Genomic DNA, 20,610 nt, shown 5'->3' with positions numbered 1-20,610 from the left:
AACACAACATTGCAAGTCAATTATTCTTCAATTAAAAGCCATCATAATAATAAAGTAGGACATTAAACATTTAATTCACAAGTTTTCCTGGAAACACTTTTATTGCCAACAAGAAACAAATCCATTAAAATGATTCACAGTTGAATGTGTTTTCCAATCACAAGTACATATCTCTTGTCAAGGTTTATTCAAACATTATGCTTTCCATCAAAATACCTTTGTTACAATTTTAATGAATGGAATGCTTTCTGAGCAGTGTTCTGGTGATTACAGATACTGTCATTTATATTATTTTTGCTTTATTTTTCATCAAGGATACGTATTCAAAATTTCTGAGAGATTCTACTGAAATTCAGGACACGAAACAATACCTAACACCCTTTCACCAGACATCAGCTCAAACTTGAGATGTGCATTTGTCTTTTATACTCTAGTTGTGTCCAACTCTTTTTGACCCCATGGACTGTAGCCCGCCTGGCTCCTCTGTCCTTCAAGGAAGAATACTGAAGTGGGTTGTCATTTCCTCCACCAGGGGATCTTCCCAACCCAGGGATCAAACCCACATTTCCTGTGTCTCCTGCATTATAGGCAGATTCTTTATCTGAGGAGCCATCAGGGAAGCCCTCTATATCTTCATATTGCCTGTAGAGCCTGATTCCTACCAGCCCAGGAGCATCAGCTGAGCCAGAAGTGACTCTGAAGACACATGACCTGGACACCTGCAGGCCCCTCAGGACAGCTCAGGGCCTCCAGTCCCTGTTACTGTGTTGGGGGCTGACTACTGCAAGTGAGTGCTGGGTGCCCAGCCCAGAAGCAGGCACACATCTGTCTCAGAGGAGGAGAAAAGGCCTAGTGTGGTCAGGTGTCTTCCCCCAACTTGGCCACAACAGGTGTATTTATTACCAAATTTATTTTGGTAATACTGGCTTTGAATTCTGCATTTTCACATTACTACTACTAACAATATTGTTTTCAGTCTACTGAATAGAAATAATATTTTTTAAAACCATTAGGCATTGAAAAACAAAAAGATGATTGCCGGCATTGAAAATAAAAAAAAGAGAGAGAAGAGGGTGATTAGAAGCCTATTTTATGTCACCATGTCATTCTAATACACTATGCCCTTTTCTCAAAGCAGATCCAGTATTGTTAAAATAAATCCAACCCAGGAATGTGACATAGCCAAGAGGGTCCCCAGCCTAAAAGTCCTTTTGAACATGAATCTGAATGAGTCAAGATAAAACAATTATTTATCCTGTAAGATGACCAGTGCCCACCATTACTGTGTGTCTGTTTCATTAACACAACTTTTTTTTCTCAGCCACGTCATGGGATCTTAAGTTTCCCAACCTGGGATGGAACCAGGCCTTCAGCAGTGATAGCACATAGTCCTAACCACTAGACCACCAGGAATTCTCTAATATATCTTTTAAAATAACCAAAATTTTAAATGTTAAGTAGTAAATAATTACCATGAGCTCCAATTAATTTAAAACCTAAAAGTAATTCTTACAAAAGTTATTCACTACGTTCAAGATATATTCTGAAGTCCTAGATGATACAAAGATAATAAAGTATAGAGAAATCTGAAAAATAACTGAAGATACCCAAGAAGGTGTGACACAGTAGAAAGGATATTTAGTTTGGAATCAGAGTGACAAGGTCCTGCATATAACCCTCACCCTCACTAAGTCATTCAGTATTTTTGTTTCCAGTGAGGCCACCTGCTTCATCAGGAAACTTTGTTAGAATCCTTAAGATACTAAGGTCTTCCCTGGTGGCTCAGATAGCAAAGAATCTGCCTGTAGCGCAGGAGATCCAGTTCAATCCCTGGGTTGGGAAGATCCCCTGAAGAAGGGAATGGCTATCCACTCCAGTATTCTTGCCTGGAGAAATCCATGGACAGAGGAGCCTGGTGGGCTACCATTCATGGGGTTGCAAAGAGTCAGACACAACTGAGCGACTAATACTATAATTACTTAAGATACTAAAGACTAGAACAAGAGAAGACTCATCTACATGGGGAGAAAAGTGATGTCGGATTTTAAAATATTACTCCTATAAATTATGAAACACCATTGTGACTTCTAAACACCATCACCATCAAATATTTACAAAGACAAATATTAGTAAACAGATGAATCTTCATGCTAATCAAAGTAGGTCAAATCATGCTGACTCATCTGTCATTCCACAACCAACTATGTAGACTCCTGAAGATTCATCTCAACTGAAAACAAGTATAAAATATTAAATATATAATGATTTCTTTCTGACAGAGAAAAATCAATTTTTCTTCCAAAACATTAGGGCCCAGGTTATGGCCTGGAGGGAGAGCAGGAAGATGAGGGAAAATTTTTGACAAGACTATAGCAACACATGATCAGGGTTACTTAGAGGTAAAACCAAATTGAGAAGTCAGAGAGAAGAAAATACCAAGTTACAGTCACGATGGTAAAAGAGAAGAAAAAAAGAAAACCCATCATTGAAATGGTTTTATGGCTCAAGTCCAATAATTGGCTGTCTTTAGAATATTTATTTAGATTGATTTTTTGTACACTCGGGGAAGCACTATGGTTTGGAATTCTATCACTCTCTTCTTATAAAACTAGGCATACCAAAGAGACTATCCAAGATTTAAAGTTTTTTTTTAAATGCACCAATCTTTGAGCCTTCCCCAAGTAACGAGAAAACTAGGATTTCACTGTTTCATGCCCCAGTTCAGGTCTTCTACAGCCAAATGTCTGTCATAAAGCAACACCCCTGGAGACCCAACAAAATGTGCATTATGAAAACTCAGATTTTATCTTTTATGTTAAAAATGGGGTATTTGTGCTCACTTCAGCGGCACATATACTAAAATTGGAATCGTACAGAGAAGATTAGCGTGGCCCCTATACAAGGATGATACACAAATTCGTGAAGTGTTCCGTATTTTTAGCCAACGGGAATTTGCTGTATGACTCAGGAAACTCAAACAGGGACTCTGTATTCACCTAGAGGGGTGGGATGGGGAGGGAGATGGGAGGGAGGTTCAAAAGGGAGGGGATATATGTATACCTATGGCTGATTCATGTTAAAAAAATGGGGTACTTGCCACCATCAAATGACCTGAATTAATGAGACAATAAGAAGATGGATTTTGTCAAAGATAATAACCAAAACTAATGTACACATTACATACTGAGCACCAGCCACTGTTCACTTAGCCACCTATCTACCTATCTACCTACCCACCTGTATCTATCATCTACCAGTCTTTCTGAACCAGCACACCAACTTCTTATCCTCTCTGATATTTAGATATAAAGCCACATTTCTGCTGTAATAAACAAACCATTCCCCACCCCATCCATTTTTCTGAAACCTCACGCAGTAACAAGGGTGCTCGAATGCGGCAGCTGAGATGCTCAGGCTGGCAGACCTGCAGTCCTTCCTTCATTTGTTCGCGTGCATCCTCCATACACATCCTGCTTCGTGGAGGAGGAGAACTTTCTTGGGTAGACACATGCTCTGTTCAGAACCTCCAAACACACTTTCAAACTTGCTCTTCTTGGCTTTTGCTTAAAAGCAAGTGTCAAAGGTGGATCCTGTTATACTGACAAATGTTCAGAAGAGCAGATCCTGTAAAACGTAAATATAACTGCTTTCAAAAGCCCATCAAGTTGTCATTGTGAAACAAACAGTCAATTTGTGTTTTAACAAATAGTCAATTTTAACAGTCATATCAGTGAACCTAGTAAAATGTAAATATACAAGGCAATCAATCTGCCATCATGAACCAAAAAGACTACTTTTGTTATCAAAGTTTTAAAGGGTGAACAACCCTGGAAAGAATTCAAGCTGTCATCATCTAGGCTATGTCCACACGGACAGTCTTACACTTTCTGTTCACACTGTTCTGCCACCATGAAGTTGTTCTGCCACACTTATACTGAACATGTATATTCCTACAATAGAGATTAACAGGTTTACAAGAGCACATTTAATTATATCATCAACATCAAGAAAACATATATATATATATATATACAATTTCCAATTACATAAAGGATCTCATAATGCCATCTGAATTGTTTATACTTAGATTTTGTGTGTCTTTGCATGTGTGTTTGTGTGCATGTTGTTTAACTGCCCACTAACTTTTGAACTCCTTGAGGACAGAAAAGGATTATTCTCTGTACTTCCTCAACTTCATAAATTCCTCAATTCCATCAAAACTTATCACCTGTTAATCTTATCAACACCTAAACCACCCCTGCCTGTGTGTGTCATCCATATCCTATCTATGCAGCACAGTTTAAATGAGATGAACCAGATTTGTAATTTTTCTCTATATATTCATTCAGCTCTCTTGTTTCTCCTCTGTAACTGGTCTATACCTGGAATGAGCCAAACTATGTTTAAGGCCAATTCAGTTCAGTTCAGTCACTCAGTGTTATGTATAAATGTGTGCAGTATTTTTATGACTATAATAAACCTATCTGTTCAGTTCAGTCTCTCAGTTCGTGTCCAACTCTTTGCAACCCCATGAACTGCAGCACGCCAAGCTTCCCTGTCCATCACAAACTCCCAGAGCTTGCTCAAACTCATGTCCCTCAAGTCAGTGATGCCATTCAACCATCTCATCCTCTGTCGTCCCCTTCTCCTCCTGCCTTCAATCTTTGCCAGCATCAGGGTCTTTTCAAATGAGTTAGTTCTTCTCATCAGGTGGCCAAAGTATTGCAGCTTCAGCATCAGTATTTCCAATGAATATTCAGGACTGATTTCCTTCAGGATGGACTGGTTGGATCTCCTTGCAGTCCAAGGGACTCTCAAGAGTCTTCTCCAACACCACAATTCAAAAGCATCAATCCTTTGGCCCTCAGCTTTCTTTATAGTCCAACTCTCACATCCATACATGACTGCTGGAAAACCATAGCTTTGACTAGACAGACCTTTGTTGGCAAAGTAATGGCTCTGCTTTTTAATATGCTATCTAGGATGGTCATAGTTTTTCTTCCAAGGAGCAAGCGTCTTTTAATTTCATGGCTGCAGTCACCATCTGCAGAGCCCAAGAAAATAAAGTCTGTCACTGTTTCCATCATTTCCTCTCTATTTGCCATGAAGTGATGGGACTGGATGTCAGGATTTTAGTTTTTTGAATGTTGAGTTTTATGCCAATTTGTTCACTCTTCTCTTTAACTTTCATCAAAAGACTCTTCAGTTCCTCTTTGCTTTCTGAGGCCAACTATTCACAGGCTAATTGTCAGCTCATGCTGCAGTCCTTTGCTGGGGAAAACCTCTGACCCTGAAGAGTAGATTCTTCATAAATTTGTAATAATTAAGCCCAAGGGCATCCTTAACCTCATCTGCTAACCTTACTAGAATTTCCCAGTTTATTATTTTTCTGAGAAGCTTTGTCATGAGCTTTATTATCCGCTATATCTAGAGCTTCTAACTGGCCCGGTTGCCCTTAGAGTTTTTCTAGCAATTCTTACCTATATTTTCCTCTGAGTGGACTTTATAATCAACTTATCTCATTCCAGGAAAAAAAAAATCTAATGGTACTTTTACTGTACTATAATAAATACATAAGTTAACTTTTAAAAAAGACCTTTATGATGTGGAATCCAGTCTACAGCCACATTACCCTGAACATGCCTGATTTTGTCTTTATGATGTTAAGTCTTCCCTATTCAAGAATACGTATTTATTTAAATAGATATATTTGATTTAACAATCATAACCAGTATATTTTCATTAAAAAAAAGTAACCATGAATCATATCTATAATTGTAAGCTAACTGTACAGGCAGGGATTTTTACATTCTAAATTTCTTCATGAATTTGCTTATAAAGATTCTGGATAAATTTAAATATTAGCAGGTAACCAACTGGATAACAAGTTAAATGGATACATTTCTGAACAGAGCTTCCAAAAATGAAATTATGATATTTGAAAAAATTAATAGATGAGTTTTAATAAGAAACCAGCTGTTCCTAATTATTTGTACATGATCATCCAATTTAGTGATAATTTTAAAAAATCTCTGGTTATCTCCATCACCAATTATATTCATGGTCAAGGAAAATACACTGAATTCTTTACCAGGGAAGCCCTATAAATAAATAAAGCATCGCTATGTTTGACTAAGTATTTCTAGAACATTATACCAATTTTTTTTTTTTTTTTTATTACTTCTCTTTCTTAGTGGAGTAGGGAAATGGCAACCCAATCCAAAATTCTTGCCTGGAAAATTCCATGGACAGAGGAGCCTGGCAGGCTACAGTCCATGGGGTTGCAATAGTCAGACACAACTGAGTGACTTTGACTTCACTCTCTTTGTTAAATATCAATTTTTTGCTATTTCTTCAGAATTTTTCAATTCTAGCCTTTGTATTATGTGTGCTTTTCTCTGTAATAGCAATTTTTAAATAGTCTCCTCATAAAGAACTCAAATTCTTCCATCATGAATAACTGACAGAAGACTAGAAAACACAGAAAAACAGTTACAAGATATGCACGATCTGTGAATGTAAAGGCTCGTTTCTATTTCTTCTTCACCCGATGAAAAGGTTCTTCGTCATGAACCCAAATTGCTTTGTTTCCTGGAAGCAGGGCCACCCTCCAGGACGGGCTCTCAGAAGACAGTGGGGCTCCCGGTCCCGACTCCCCCTCCGACCTGCTCATTCTGGGAAGCCACTTTCTTCATCATCTTATGCCGGACAAGAATTGCATCTGTGCTTCTGGGTTAGGAATTTGATGTAAATGCTTTTGGCATTTGTTCTCATTATTTTGATCAGTAATTCAAGCTTCATTTGGTAAAGACTGTAGTTTTATCAGTTTGATCAAACCTGATAAAATTGTGGATTTGATGAGAATAATTTCCTTGCTCATTTTCATTATTTTGATCAGTAGTAAAAAAAATCTAAACAATTTGCAATGTCCAGTTGGCTTGTTTTTATTGCTTAGATCAGTAATTAAACCTGAAGAATGTGTAATGAACTCTGCAGATTTTATATGGGTCACGAATGGCAGAAGCCTGCTCTTTCATTATTACCAGCTTTTAAAAATTTAAGCAGACTGCTTCTAAAACACTACCTTTCTGCTGCTATTTTACCTTTTTCTGAACTCTATTTTTATGTCTTCTTTTCCAACCCTATCTTGTCATGTACTGTTTCTCAATAGTCTAAAGAATTCTTTAAACATGATTGTATCCAAAGACTATTTGAATATATACTCATAAAAATCCAAGTTAAATATACAAAACCGAACACATTATTTTTCATACATATTTTGATAATAATTGAAAAAAAATCTAAACTGAGCAAGATGACATAGTAGGAGATACCAGCCTTCATTCCCTGCAACAACAAAAAAACAATTAGACAGCTATTCACAAATGAAAATAGCTTTAGGGCTGAAGAGTCCAATTGAGAACCTACAGCAACACGGTGGAGCAAAAAAGGAGAAAAACTGCACAGAAAGGACTGATGGGGAGAGCAGCTCAGCAAATACACTGGAGGCAGCGAGGATCAAAGAAGAAGGTGGTCCAGCAACACCAGCCACACAGCAGGCACCACTGTGGTCCCGTGGCCCGGTTTATGGGGCCCAGGCTGACTTTGCCACTGGGGATCCCAACAGTGCCTCTGTCGAACTGCCCACAACCACAGCTGCCAGCACTCTACCCCAGGGTATACCCAGCCCCAGAGCCTGCTTGGCTTGCTCTGTGCTCCCCAGCAGACAACAGCTCTGCTCCCTCATCTCAGGCTCCCTACCCAGCACTGCTGCAGGCCGGCCAGCAGAAGCTGAGGCTGACTCACAAGGGCCAGCTCTCCAGACCCCAGGCCTACGGCCACTGCACAGGCACCCACACACCCACACCTGTGACATCACCACCATGAAGACAACCACAAGCTGGGCCAGTTGCCAAAAAAACCCCACAGGCATCACCCATGGAAGGAAAAATATTAGGTGGTCCCAGCAGACTCTGCCTTGGTGGCTCAGGCAGTAAAGAATCTGCCTGCAATGCAGGAGACCAGGGTGTAATCCTTGGGTCAGGAAAATCCCCTGGAAAAGGAAATGGCAACCCACTCCAGTACTCTTGCCTGGAGAGTTCCATGGACAGAGGAGCCTGGCGAGCTACAGTCCATGGGGTCACAAAGAGTCGGACAGGACTGAGTGACTAACACTTTCACTTTCTTCCGAAGTAGACTCTGCATCTGTGCAGAGGCAGCACTGGCCCTCTAGGAGCCCTGCAGTCTTCATCAGCACCGCCCCCACCCGATGGCACTGCAGACAGCCTCCACACAGAGCAGTCCCCAGTCAGAACCACCATCCCCACCCAGCCAGGGCCTCTCACCACGCACGGTCACGGTCCTCCTACACCAACATCAGTCTGTCCAGAATGAGAGGGGACTGCTCCCCCACGTACACAGACATCAGAGCGAGGCTACAAGAAACACAAACCCTGAGCAAACCTTGCTGAATCCAGCCCCTCCCAATACCCACTGGGTGCTGCCCCTGGGGATTCTTTTAGTCCAGAGCTCCAACTTCTCTCTTAGATCTGGACTAATTCCCTGAAGAAAAAGGAAAAAGCTCAAATTTCTTTACAATTAGTTTGGAATTCTAATTGTAAGATTAGATAAAAGATACCCCTGCTGCTCTACATATCTGACAAACAAATATGTAAGCTAATACGTTATTAAAATTAAAAAGTCCATCAAAACTGACTCTTTGTCAGGACTAATTAGGAAATCTCTCATCCTTAACAAGTATAAGGGAAGTTAATTTTTAAATTAACTCCACATTCCAGCTGCTGGTTTAGTTTAACAAGATTATGGACCTGTGGGAGGGAACAAGACAGTTAATGAAGTTACTATAGCTCATAAAGTTAGGATGGCTTACTGAGCTGCTAAAAAAGAAAACACTATTGTGGAAGTGCAGTAAACAGCATTTTGTACTAAATATACATGTTGTTTAACAGGCACTTCAGAGTATAGAAATAACATGAATCCTCATTTAAAAATCTGTCACAGGATGTGAGACAAACATATACACTGACATAGACTCAAATGTCTATTGCAAGGAGATCCAACCAGTCCATCCTAAAGGAAATCAGTCCTGAATATTCATTGGAATGACTGATGCTGAAGCTGAAACTTCAATACTTTGGCCACCTGATGCAAGGAACTAACTCATTTGAAAAGACCCTGATGCTGGGAAAGATTGAAGGTGGAAGGAGAAGGGGATGACAGAGGATGAGATGGCTGGATGGTATCACCAACTCGATGGAGTTTGAGTAAGCTCTGGGAGTTGGTGATGGACAGGGAGGCCTGGCGTGCTGCAGTCCATGGGGTTGCAAATAGTCGGACACGAACTGAATGACTGAACTGAACTGAGACTCAAATGAGATTCACCTTACAGGATGTGTGTGTGTGCTTAGCTGTGTCCAACTCTTTGTGACCTCATGACTCTAACCTGCTAGGCTCCTCTGTCCACGGGATTCTCTAGGCAAGAATACTGGAGTAAGTTTCCATTCCCTTCTCCAGAGGATCTTCCCACCATCTGAGCCACCAGGGAAGCCCTAGAAGAAGCTAAAATCAACCCCAACTTTCTCATTTCTCAAATGAGAAAATGAAAGCCAAGGGGAAAACTGTATAACAGCCATACTGAAATAGAATTTGCATGCCAAAAAACTCACCCACTTAAAGTGCACAATTCAGTGTTTCTAGCATCTTGACAGAGCTGTGCAGCAATCACCAGTATCTACTTTTAGAATATTTGCACCACCCCAGAAAAACCCAAAACACATCATCACGCCCCACGTTCATCTATCTCATAACACATCCTCACGAGCAGAAATCCTCCCATGGACTCACCCACTCCATGGCCCCTACATCACTGTCTCTACAAGGTATCTATTCTGAGAGCTTGTTGGAGGTTCTAGCAGGGAAGCACCACTGCTTGCATGCCCTTGACCGAGGACCGGTCCTCCTCTCTTGGGGATGGTTGTCCTCTTCAACCGAGCGTGCAGCTTTGGGAGGGATGCACAGGGAGAGGTGAGAAAGGAAAGGGGACACCCCCCTAGCCAGCCAGATCAGCCAAATCAACCCTGGTGATCAATGAGGTGACAGACGTCGAAACCAGATCGCCCTCATGATGTGTATATCTAGATGCTTATACAAATGAAACCATACAATATATGTTGGTTTGTGTCTGGCTCCTTTCACTAAGCAAAGCGTTTTCAACACTGTAGCATGAATCAGTACTGCCCTTTTACTGCTGAAGGATATGCCAAGGAATGGACAGACCACATTGTCTCTATCCACTTATCTGTTGATGGGCATTTGAATCACGTCCTGATGAACCCTACTACTAGGAGCTGATTCATTGGGAAAAAATCTGATGCTGGAAATACTGAGGGCAGGAGAAAAAGGGGGTGGCAGAGGATGAGATGGTTACATAGCATCATCAACTCAATGGACATGAATCTGAGCAAACTCTAGGAGTTAGTGGAGGACAAAGGAGCCTGGCATGCTGCAGTCCATGGGGTTGCAGATTCAGAGATGACTTAGCAACTGAACAATGAAACACTACTAGAAACACCCCTGTACAGCCTTTTGTGTGGAAACATGTCTTTGTCTATCTTGGTTATCTACCTAGGACTAGGGTTACTGGGTCATATGGTAATTCTACATTTAAGGCTTTGAGGAATTGCCAAGAAGTTTGCCAAAGTGGTTCATTTCACAATTCCATCAGCAGGGTTTCTCCACATCCTTGCTGACACTTGTTTTTATCTTTTTATTTTCACCATTCTCAAGGCAAAATGACAGGATACTGAAAGAGAAACTCCCCAGGTCAGTAGGTGCCCAATATGCTACTGGATCAGTGGAGAAATAACTCCAGAAACAATGAAGGGATGGAGCCAAAGCAAAAAGAATACCCAGCTGTGGATGTGACTGGTGATAGAAGCAAGGTCCGATGCTGTAAAGAGCAATATTGCATAGGAACCTGGAATGTCAGGTCCATTGAATCAAGGCAAATTGGAAGTGGTCAAACAAGAAATGGCGAGAGTGAATGTCGACATTCTAGGAATCAGCGAACTCAAATGGACTGGAATGGGTGAATTTAACTCAGATGACCATTATATCTACTACTGTGGGCAGGAATCCCTCAGAAGAAATGGAGTGGCCATCATGGTCAACAAATGAGTCCAAAATACAGTACTTGGATGCAATCTCAAAAATGACAGAATGATCTCTGTTCGTTTCCAAGGCAAACCATTCAATATCACAGTAATCCAAGTCTATGCCCCAACCAGTAACGCTGAAGAAGCTGAAGTTGAACAGTTCTATGAAGACCTACAAGACCTTTTAGAACTAACACCCAAAAGAGATGTCCTTTTCATCATAGGGGACTGGAATGCAAAAGTAGGAAGTCAAGAAACACCTGGAGTAACAGGCAAATTTGGCCTTGGAATACGGAATGAAGCAGGGCAAAGACTAATAGCGTTTTGCCAAGAAAATGCACTGGTCATAACAAACACCCTCTTCCAACAACACAAGAGAAGACTCTATACATGGACATTACCAGATGGTCAACACTGAAATCAGATTGATTGTATTCTTTGCAGCCAAAGATGGAGAAGCTCTATACAGTCAGCACAAACAAGACCAGGAGCTGACTGTGGCTCAGACCATGAACTCCTTATTGCCAAATTCAGACTTATATTGAAGAAAGTAGGGAAAACCACTAGACCATTCAGGTATGACCTAAATCAAATCCCTTATGATTATACAGTGCAAGTGAGAAATAGATTTAAGGGCCTAGATCTGATAGATAGAGTGTCTGATGCACTATGGAATGAGGTTCATGACATTGTACAGGAGACAGGCATCAAGACCATTCCCATAGAAAAGAAATGCAAAAAAGCAAAATGGCTGTCTGGGGAGGCCTTACAAATAGCTGTGAAAAGAAGAGAAGCAAAAAGCAAAGGAGAAAAGGAAAGATATAAACATCTGAATGCAGAGTTCCAAAGAATAGCAAGAAGAGATAAGAAAGCCTTCTTCAGTGATCAATGCAAAGAAATAGAGGAAAACTACAGAATGGGAAAGACTAGGGATCTCTTCAAGAAAATCAGAGATACCAAAGGAACATTTCATGCGAAGATGGGCTCGAAAAAGGACAGAAATGGTATGGACCTAACAGAATCAGAAGATATTAAGGAGAGATGACAAGAATACACAGAAGAACTGTACAAAAAAGATCTTCACAACCCAGATAATCACGATGGTGTGATCACTGACCTAGAGCCAGACATCCTGGAATGTGAAGTCAAGTGGGCCTTAGAAAGCATCACTATGAACAAAGCTAGTGAAGGTGATGGAATTCTAGTTGAGCTATTCCAAATCCTGAAAGATGATGCTGTGAAAGTGCTGCACTCAATATGCCAGCAAATTTGGAAAACTCAGCAGTGGCCACAGGACTGGAAAAGGTCAGTTTTCATTCCAATCCCAAAGAAAGGCAATGCCAAAGAATGCTCAAACTACCGCACAATTGCACTCATCTCACACACTAGTAAAGTAATGCTCAAAATTCTCCAAGCCAGGCTTCAGCAATATGTGAACCGTGAACTTCCTGATGTTCAAGCTGGTTTTAGAAAAGGCAGAGGAACCAGAGATCAAATTGCCAACATTCGCTGGATCATGGAAAAAGCAAGAGAGTTCCAGAAAAACATCTATTTCTGCTTTATTGACTATGCCAAAGCCTTAGACTGTGTGGATCACAATAAACTGTGGAACATTCTGAAAGAGATGGGAATACCAGACCACCTGATCTGCCTCTTGAGAAATTTGTATGCAGGTCAGGAAGCAACAGTTAGAACTGGACATGGAACAACAGACTGGTTCCAAATAGGAAAAGGAGTTCGTCAAGGCTGTATATTGTCACCCTGTTTATTTAACTTATATGCAGAGTACATCATGAGAAACGCTGGACTGGAAGAAACACAAGCTGGAATCAAGATTGCCAGGAGAAATATCAATAACCTCAGATATGCAGATGACACCACCCTTATGGCAGAAAGTGAAGAGGAACTCAAAAGCTTCTTGATGAAAGTGAAAGAGGAGAGTGAAAAAGTTGGCTTAAAGCTCAACATTCAGAAAACGAAGATCATGTCATCCGGTCCCACCACTTCATGGGAAATAGATGGGGAAACAGTGGAAACAGTGTCAGACTTTATTTTTCTGGGCTCCAAAATCACTACAGATGATGACTGCAGCCATGAAATTAAAAGACGCTTACTCCTTGGAAGGAAAGTTATGACCAACCTAGATAGCATATTCAAAAGCAGAGACATTACTTTGCCAACAAAGGTCCGTCTAGTCAAGGCTATGGTTTTTCCAGTGATCATGTATGGATGTGAGAGTTGGACTGTGAAGAAAGCTGAGTGTGGAAGAATTGATGCTTTTGAACTGTGGTGTTGGAGAAGTCTCTTGAGAGTCCCTTGGACTGCAAGGAGATCCAACCAGTCCATTCTGAAGGAGATCAGCCCTGGGATTTCTTTGGAAGGAATGATGCTAAAGCTGAAACTCCAGTCCTTTGGCCACCTCATGCGAAGAGTTGACTCATTGGAAAAGACTCTGATGCTGGGAGGGACTGGGGGCAGGAGGAGAAGGGGACGACAGAGGATGAGATGGCTGGATGGCATCACTGACTCGATGGATGTGAGTGTCAGTGAACTCCGGGAGTTGGTGATGGACAGGAAAGCCTGGCATGCTGCGATTCATGGGGTCGCAAAGAGTCAGACACGACTGAGCGACTGATCTAATCTGAAGGGTTAAAGTTGTAGCTCATTTTAGCTTTGATTTGCATCTCCTTAGTGACTAATGACATTGAGCATCTTCTGATGGGCTTTCTTGGTCATTTGTGTATTTTCTTTCAACAAACAGCTCTTCAAATACTTTCCTCAATTTTGACTGTGTTACCCGTTTTGTTGTTGCTGTTGTCGAGAGGGAAGGGCTCTTTGTTCTATTTACAAAAGACTCTTGTCAGATATATGATCTGAAAATTTTCTCCCATTCTTTGTCTTATTTTTTAATGGTGCTCTAGTTGCTAATTTTGGTAAAGAACTATTTATCTACTTTTTCTTTTGTCACTGTGCTTTTGGTATTGTATCCAGGAATCTATTGCTGAACCCAAGACTGAGAAGGGATGTGGTGGAGGATAGGACCCTCAGGGTAGACCAGACTCCCCTGGGGCAGATCCAGCCAGCCCCACTTTCCAGCCTGCGTTCTGCATTGGAGTTCCTCTTGGAGGTTCCATATAGCAGATCACTTTGCTATAATTTGGTTGGTCCAACTCTTTGTCACCCCATGGACTGCAGTCCACCGGGTTCCTCTGTCCATGGAATTCTCCAGGTAATAATACTGGAGTGGGTTGCCATTCCTTTCTCCAGGGGATCCTCCCAACCCAGGGATCAAACCCAGGTCTTCTGCATTGCAAGCAGACATTTTACCATCTGAATTACCAGGGAAGCTTCCCTGATAGCTCAGTTGGTAAAGAATCTGCCTGAGATTCTTTACATGTTAGGGTCTGGCCTGGAGAATTCTGTGGACTATGGGGAGTAGAGTCCATGGGGTCACAAAGAGTCGGACATGACTGAGCCACTTTCACTTGCTATAGTTTGACCAGATTGGTTACCTTTGTTTGTTATTTGTTGTTTAGTCTCTAAGTCTGTCTGACTCTTGTGACCCCGTGGATGCCCACCACGTTTCTGTGTCCATGGGATTCCCCAGGCAAGAATATTGGAATGGATTGTCATTTCCTTCTCCAGGGGATCTTTCCAATCCAGGGATCAAACCCTCATCTCCTGCATTGCAGGTAGGTTCTTTACCACTGAGCCAACAGGGAAGCCCATGCCTTTATTTACCATGTTATCAAATTCAACATTCTGCTAAGAAACAGGGCATCTTGAGTCTTTCACATTGAAAAGTCCTTTCACTAAGTGTATACAATTTACACCATTTCCAGCAGCAGTCCATTTTTTATTACCATTATTCAAGGCTGCTCTACTGAACTGAATCTTTATGTGCAACATGAAAAGTGGCTTGCAGTCCTCTACAGCAGCCCTTGCCTTTTCTAGGAAACACTCTCCCCAAAAGAATCCTGCTCCCGGGAGTCATGTTTAAGAAAATCTTAGGAAACATGTAAATTGATATAAGAAGAGATGGCTACTATGTAGAATATGATTTTAAAAGAGCATCAAATACTGATTGCAGTGTAATTTAAATGCAGTGTGGAGAAGGCAATGGCAGCCCACTCTTGCCTGGAAAATCCCATGGATGGTGGAGCCTGGTAGGCTGCAGTCCATGGAGTCGCTAAGAGTTGGGCACGACCGAGCGACTTCACTTTCACTTTTCACTTTCATGCATTGGAGAAAGAAATGGCAACCCACTCCAGTGTTCTTGCCTGGAGAATCCCAGGGACAGAGGAGCCTAGTGGGCTGCCGTCTATGGGGTTGCGCAGAGTCAGACACGACTGAAGTGACTTAGCAGCTGCAGCAGCCTTGATATGAATGTCCTATTTAATCCACTGACGTATAATCCATAGGAAAGCTGTTTAATATCTCTGCAATTTTAATGGTTTAATGGTGACTGAAACAACAGGATTCTTTCACTTCATAATATTCAGAACTTTAAGCGAATTTTCAAAGTGAAGTCTATGTTTTACATTTGGTCCCATCAATTCATGGCAAATAGATGGGGAAAAAATAGAAGTAGTGACAGATTTTATTTTCTTGGGCTCCAAAAATCACTGCAGATGATGACTGCAGCCATGAAATTTAAGATACTTGCCTCTTAGAAGGAATGCTATGACCAACCTAGTGAAAGTAAAAGTTGCTCAGTCATGTCCAACTCTTTGCGGCCACATGGACTGCACTCCATGGAATTCTCCAGGCCAGAATACTGGAGTGGGTAGCCTTTTCCTTCTCCAGGGGATCTTCCCAACCCAGGGATCGCCCCAGGTCTCCCACACTGCAGGCAGATTCTTTACCAGCTGAGCCACAAGGGAAGCCCAAGAATACTGAAGTGGATAGCCTATCCCTTCTCCAGTGGATCTTCCTGACCCAGGAATCAAACCAGGGTCTCCTACATTGCAGGCATATTCTTTACCAACTGAGCTATCAGGGAAGCCCTATGACCAACCTAGACAGCATATTAAAAAGCAGAGATGTCACTTTGCCAACAAAGGTCTGCATAGTCAAAGCTATGGTTTATCCAGTAGTCATACACGGATGTGAGAGTTGGACAATAAAGAATGCTGAGTGCCAAAGAACTGATGGTCTTGAATTATGGTGCTGAAGAAGATTTTTGAGAGTCCCATGAACAACAAGGAGATCAAAGCAGTCAATCCTAAAGGAAATCAACCCTGAATATTCACTGGAAGGACTGATGCTAAAGCTGAAGCTCCAACACTTTGGCCACCTGATAACTCATTGGCAAAGATCCTGATGTTGGGAAAGATTGAAGGTAGGAGAAGAGGGCAGCAGAAGATGAGATGGTTAGTTAGCATCACTGACTCAGTGGACAAACTCCGGGAGATAGTGAAGGCCCGGGAAGCCTAACATGCTGCAGTCCATGGGTTCACAAAGGATGGGAGAAGCTGAACAACAATTTGTTTTGGAAGAATATCAGAATTTTCCCCCCCACTCAACAATAATAGTGTCGAACCTCAAAAGATTAAAATCAATGTAACTTCCAATGGCAGTAACTAGCTAGTTAATAGAAATGCTTTATTAACCGTCATTTTTAAAGGCTATTCCTTAATGCTTTCCAGAGAAATGTCATCAATGTTACTGTTTCTGAATTATCTATGGTGGGAAGATGAAAGTATTAATAACTTTAGATTGCTGTTGATATTTAAATGATTAAAAGAATCATATGTCTTCTGAATATGTAAGTTCACAAAAGAGATTTAAAAGAATGAGTTAAAAGTATATCAATAGAGTAGACACAAAAGAACAGACACTGGTTATTTCTTAAAAAAAAAAAACTATAATTTGAAAATGTATATACCTAATTCCTCCATATTATTTTATGAAATTCATATAAAAGATCAAAAAATGTGCCTATTATCATAACACATTTTCACACTTTAGAGTAGACACACAAGCTATTTTCAGTCATTGTGAAATTGTATTCTGCATACAGTTTACCCAAGGAAGGGCTTCTGAAATTTAAGGTTTCACAGTAATTCATTTTGTTCCAAAATTAAATAAGTACATAAGAATAATATAGCTTTTATAGGGCTTGTTCTCCCATAAACTATGTTGGACATGTATTTATATAGTAGTTATTTACACAGGTAGCTGGCTTACTAATTAGTACTCTCCATTGGAGAATCCCAGGGACGGCGGGGCCTGGTGGGCTGCCATCTATGGGGTCGCACAGAGTCGGACACTACTGAAGTGACTTAGCAGCAGCAGCAGCATTCACAAAGTGCATTGGTGCAAATTTACAGGCTGATGCTGTGATTCATGGGGTCGCAAAGAGTTGGACACGACTGAGAGACTGAACTGACTGACTGATGATTTCAAACCTCAGCAGAACAAAGGGAGAGAGACTTTGTATCCTCAATAGAGAAAAAGCTACATGGACAAAAGGTAGAAAATCAGTGGTTCTAATATTTATTACCTTTATCATGAAATTAATCCATAAAGAAAAATACCAACAGCAACTTAACACATTGTTCCACTCACTGTCGTTCAAAAGTATGGGGGGGACAGCTCCTCTTCTATCTGCCAGGTGGGTGTAGAGTGACCCCCCCACCCCAAGGTGTGACCCTCCCATTCCACCTCCAGCAAGAGACCCCCCCCACCACGACCACGTCTCCTCTTAGTCATCTCGCACCTACCACCCCAAATCCCCTCCTGGGCTGTAAGCCCCCTTGTGTTCAGAGTAGACCCTGTGTGCATCCCCTATCACAGACACTTTCACACACAGGCAGGCACAGTCAGCCCACCGCACCAGGCTGTCCTCACCTCTGTCAGTGGCTACATTCTTCACAGCAGGCTCACGAGTTGTGACTCAAACCTTCAACATTTTCACGTTCAAGGCAAAGCGAGGTAAATAAGATGCACGAACTTCCCTTTTCCTACGTGCAGTCTCGCAGCCACCTGCCCACATGTACACACGACACAACAGCCTAGAACCTCTGTCATCACTGCTCCCTCCCGTGGCAGGAAGACTCGATTCCCCCCTTTTACCCATGAGGGGGACAGAGTACCCCTCCGAGCACCCCCTCCACATCGCTGTGGTAGGAACCTCATCGTCATCAAGCACAGAGGATGGTGTGAGCACCAGGACACTGACACCCCGGAAGGGCTCCAGAAGCAATGATCCCCAGTAAGCTTGGCAGCCAGAGTCACAGGGCTCCCACAGCACTTGGTGCCAGGTGAGAGCTCACCCACCCTCAGCAGAACAGGAGGTCAAGGTACCTCCCAGCCTCACCTTCAGTTCTCAGATTTCTAATAAGTGCCCTTTTACCCACAATTTAGTCAGTGCAAAGCACACACACTGCATAAAGTGAGCTGGAGTCGGGGGTGGGGGGTAGTGAGAGTGTCCTCTGGGGTATGACAGGAAGCAAGCAGGCACAGAGATGCGGGTGGAAACAGAGCCCAGATCTGAGCAACACTCATAGACCTAGACCTGAATCGCTTCTCCACAGTAGCCATGAGCCACACCATCGGAGGCGAGGCCCCAGGATGACTTCACTCAGGTGACCACCTCAGGCTGGGGTGGGAGGTGGGCGGGTGTCCACCTGCTCCTTGCCCTGACCCTCTGCTCCCTGAGAGGCTCAGACACGTCACCCTCGTGTCCTCATCGTCTTCCTCCTCCACGTCCTCCTCTACACACATCTGTAAGAAGCACAGAATTTACCCACTGCATGGTTCCCATGGACCAGGCACTCTCGAGGCACTTCTTGCTCCTTATTTGTTCCAGACCCACAACTCTCCAAGTCAGATATTGTTGTTGCTGTGGAGGAAGGAACAGGCTCTGTGGGACTGAGCATCTCGCCCTGAATCCCAGGGAGGACCAGGCAGAGCCAGCTTCACACCCAGGTCGCTGAATTCAGCTCCTCCTGTGTGCAGCCCTCACGCCTTCACTTGCAAAGGGCAGACCAGGACTGTTCTTAAAATAGCCCTTACGTCTTCTTCCTGGCATCCCAATTCCTGCCAGAAGCTATATTTTATTTATGATTCAGTTTCTGCAAGTATTCTTTTCCAAAAGTATGCTCTTTTACTTTCTAAAAAACACGCAGAGATTTGCTATTTACAGTCCTGAGACTTGACAAGCCAGGAAGAGCATCCACTTTGCGCAAGTGGCCCTAGGCTTAAGAATCTGTCTTGTGAGTTTTTCTAGTAAGACAATTCCATATTCAGGATCATACAAAATTAACAAAATACTTAACAAAAATTACGATGAAGACATACGGGCCGAATAGATATGTTTCATGTGCAACAGCCAACCACCAGTGTCAACTTTCATTACCGAGCTAAAAACCCTCATTTCATGATTCCCCACATCCCACGCGGAAGTAGGATGTGGTGTGCTCTCCCAGCCCACGGGGGCTCCTGGGTGCTGAACTGGGTGTCCACAGGCCCCACCCCTGAGATGCTGGCCTGGTGGCTGGGGGCGGGGGGGGGGGGTGGTGTCGGGGGGAGAGCGGTTTGGGGGAACCGGGAGCATCACCCACCAGAGACTGCGGGGCGCGTGGACGCGAGCCCCGCGCGAGATTACGTGAGTTATTTCCAAATGCAACAGATCCTGTTCGTTCAATTCAGAGTAGGAAAGATGGGAATTGGGTGGGGTGGGTGTGAGGATGATAAAGGGACTAAATTGGGAATCTGTGCAGGAAAGTTACTAAAGGAATGAAGATGAAAATTCTCTGTGGAAATTTCTGGAAGAAGTTGGAAAGGAGACGGACCCAGGAGCACACCAGTTCATTTCAGCGCTTCACTTGCTCGCGCTTTCCTTCCAGTCTAAGCGCGGAGGCCTGGGGTCGCAGGAAAGGTAGAAGCCGGCTCTGACCACCATCTGGGGACCTGGCGGTGGAGGGGGAGGGCCCGGCGGGCTCGTCTGGGGCGTGCGGGGGTCGCGGATCGAGGACCCATCCACGCCAAAGCCAACGGGCATGCGCGCGTCCTTCCCCCGCGGTCGCGGCACCGTTTCCGGAGCCCAGCGTCTCAGCTGCCGGGAGGGCTTCGGAGCTCACGGTGACTAGTTATTTCGTCCACGCAGGACAGCTTTTCTTCTTTTTATCCGATAACATTTCACACCCTAACGGGCAGGTGTGGTGATAACTGGCTTATCTAGGTGCACATACCCCCTACTCCTGTCTGCTCTCAAAAGATGGTTTCCTTTCTTTCTGTATATTCGCTCCTCAGACACTGGGCCAGTGATTTCTGATTTCTCCCTGACTACTGAATATGTAACAGGACCGGTGTGGCCCTGAGCCCCCGCCCTCGCCCCTGGAGCAGACTTGCCCGCGGACGCGCCTGTGCGCGGACAGCCCCCGGGGGCCCCGCGCCTCCAGACCGGGGCTTGCCCGCTTCGTGCACCACC

The 20,610-nt window shown here is 43.0% G+C and overlaps 1 non-coding gene and 1 pseudogene across 1 annotated transcript; one reads left to right on the top strand and one right to left on the bottom strand.

The window, feature by feature from the left end:
• The window catches only part of LOC102287124 (protein-L-isoaspartate O-methyltransferase domain-containing protein 2-like), a 158,098-nt pseudogene extending 137,917 nt beyond the window's left edge, over positions 1-20,181 (bottom strand).
• LOC138990828 (U6 spliceosomal RNA) lies at positions 2,833-2,939 on the top strand. The gene has a single exon (XR_011466941.1). It is a non-coding gene; the product is annotated as a U6 spliceosomal RNA (small nuclear RNA).
• Positions 20,182-20,610: the final 429 nt, after the last annotated feature.

This window comes from Bos mutus, chromosome 14 (assembly GCF_027580195.1).
Source record: "Bos mutus isolate GX-2022 chromosome 14, NWIPB_WYAK_1.1, whole genome shotgun sequence".
Lineage (NCBI taxonomy): Eukaryota > Metazoa > Chordata > Mammalia > Artiodactyla > Bovidae > Bos > Bos mutus.
The sequence above is the reverse complement of the archived record's forward strand: the minus strand, read 5'-3'. Positions and strand labels throughout refer to the sequence as shown.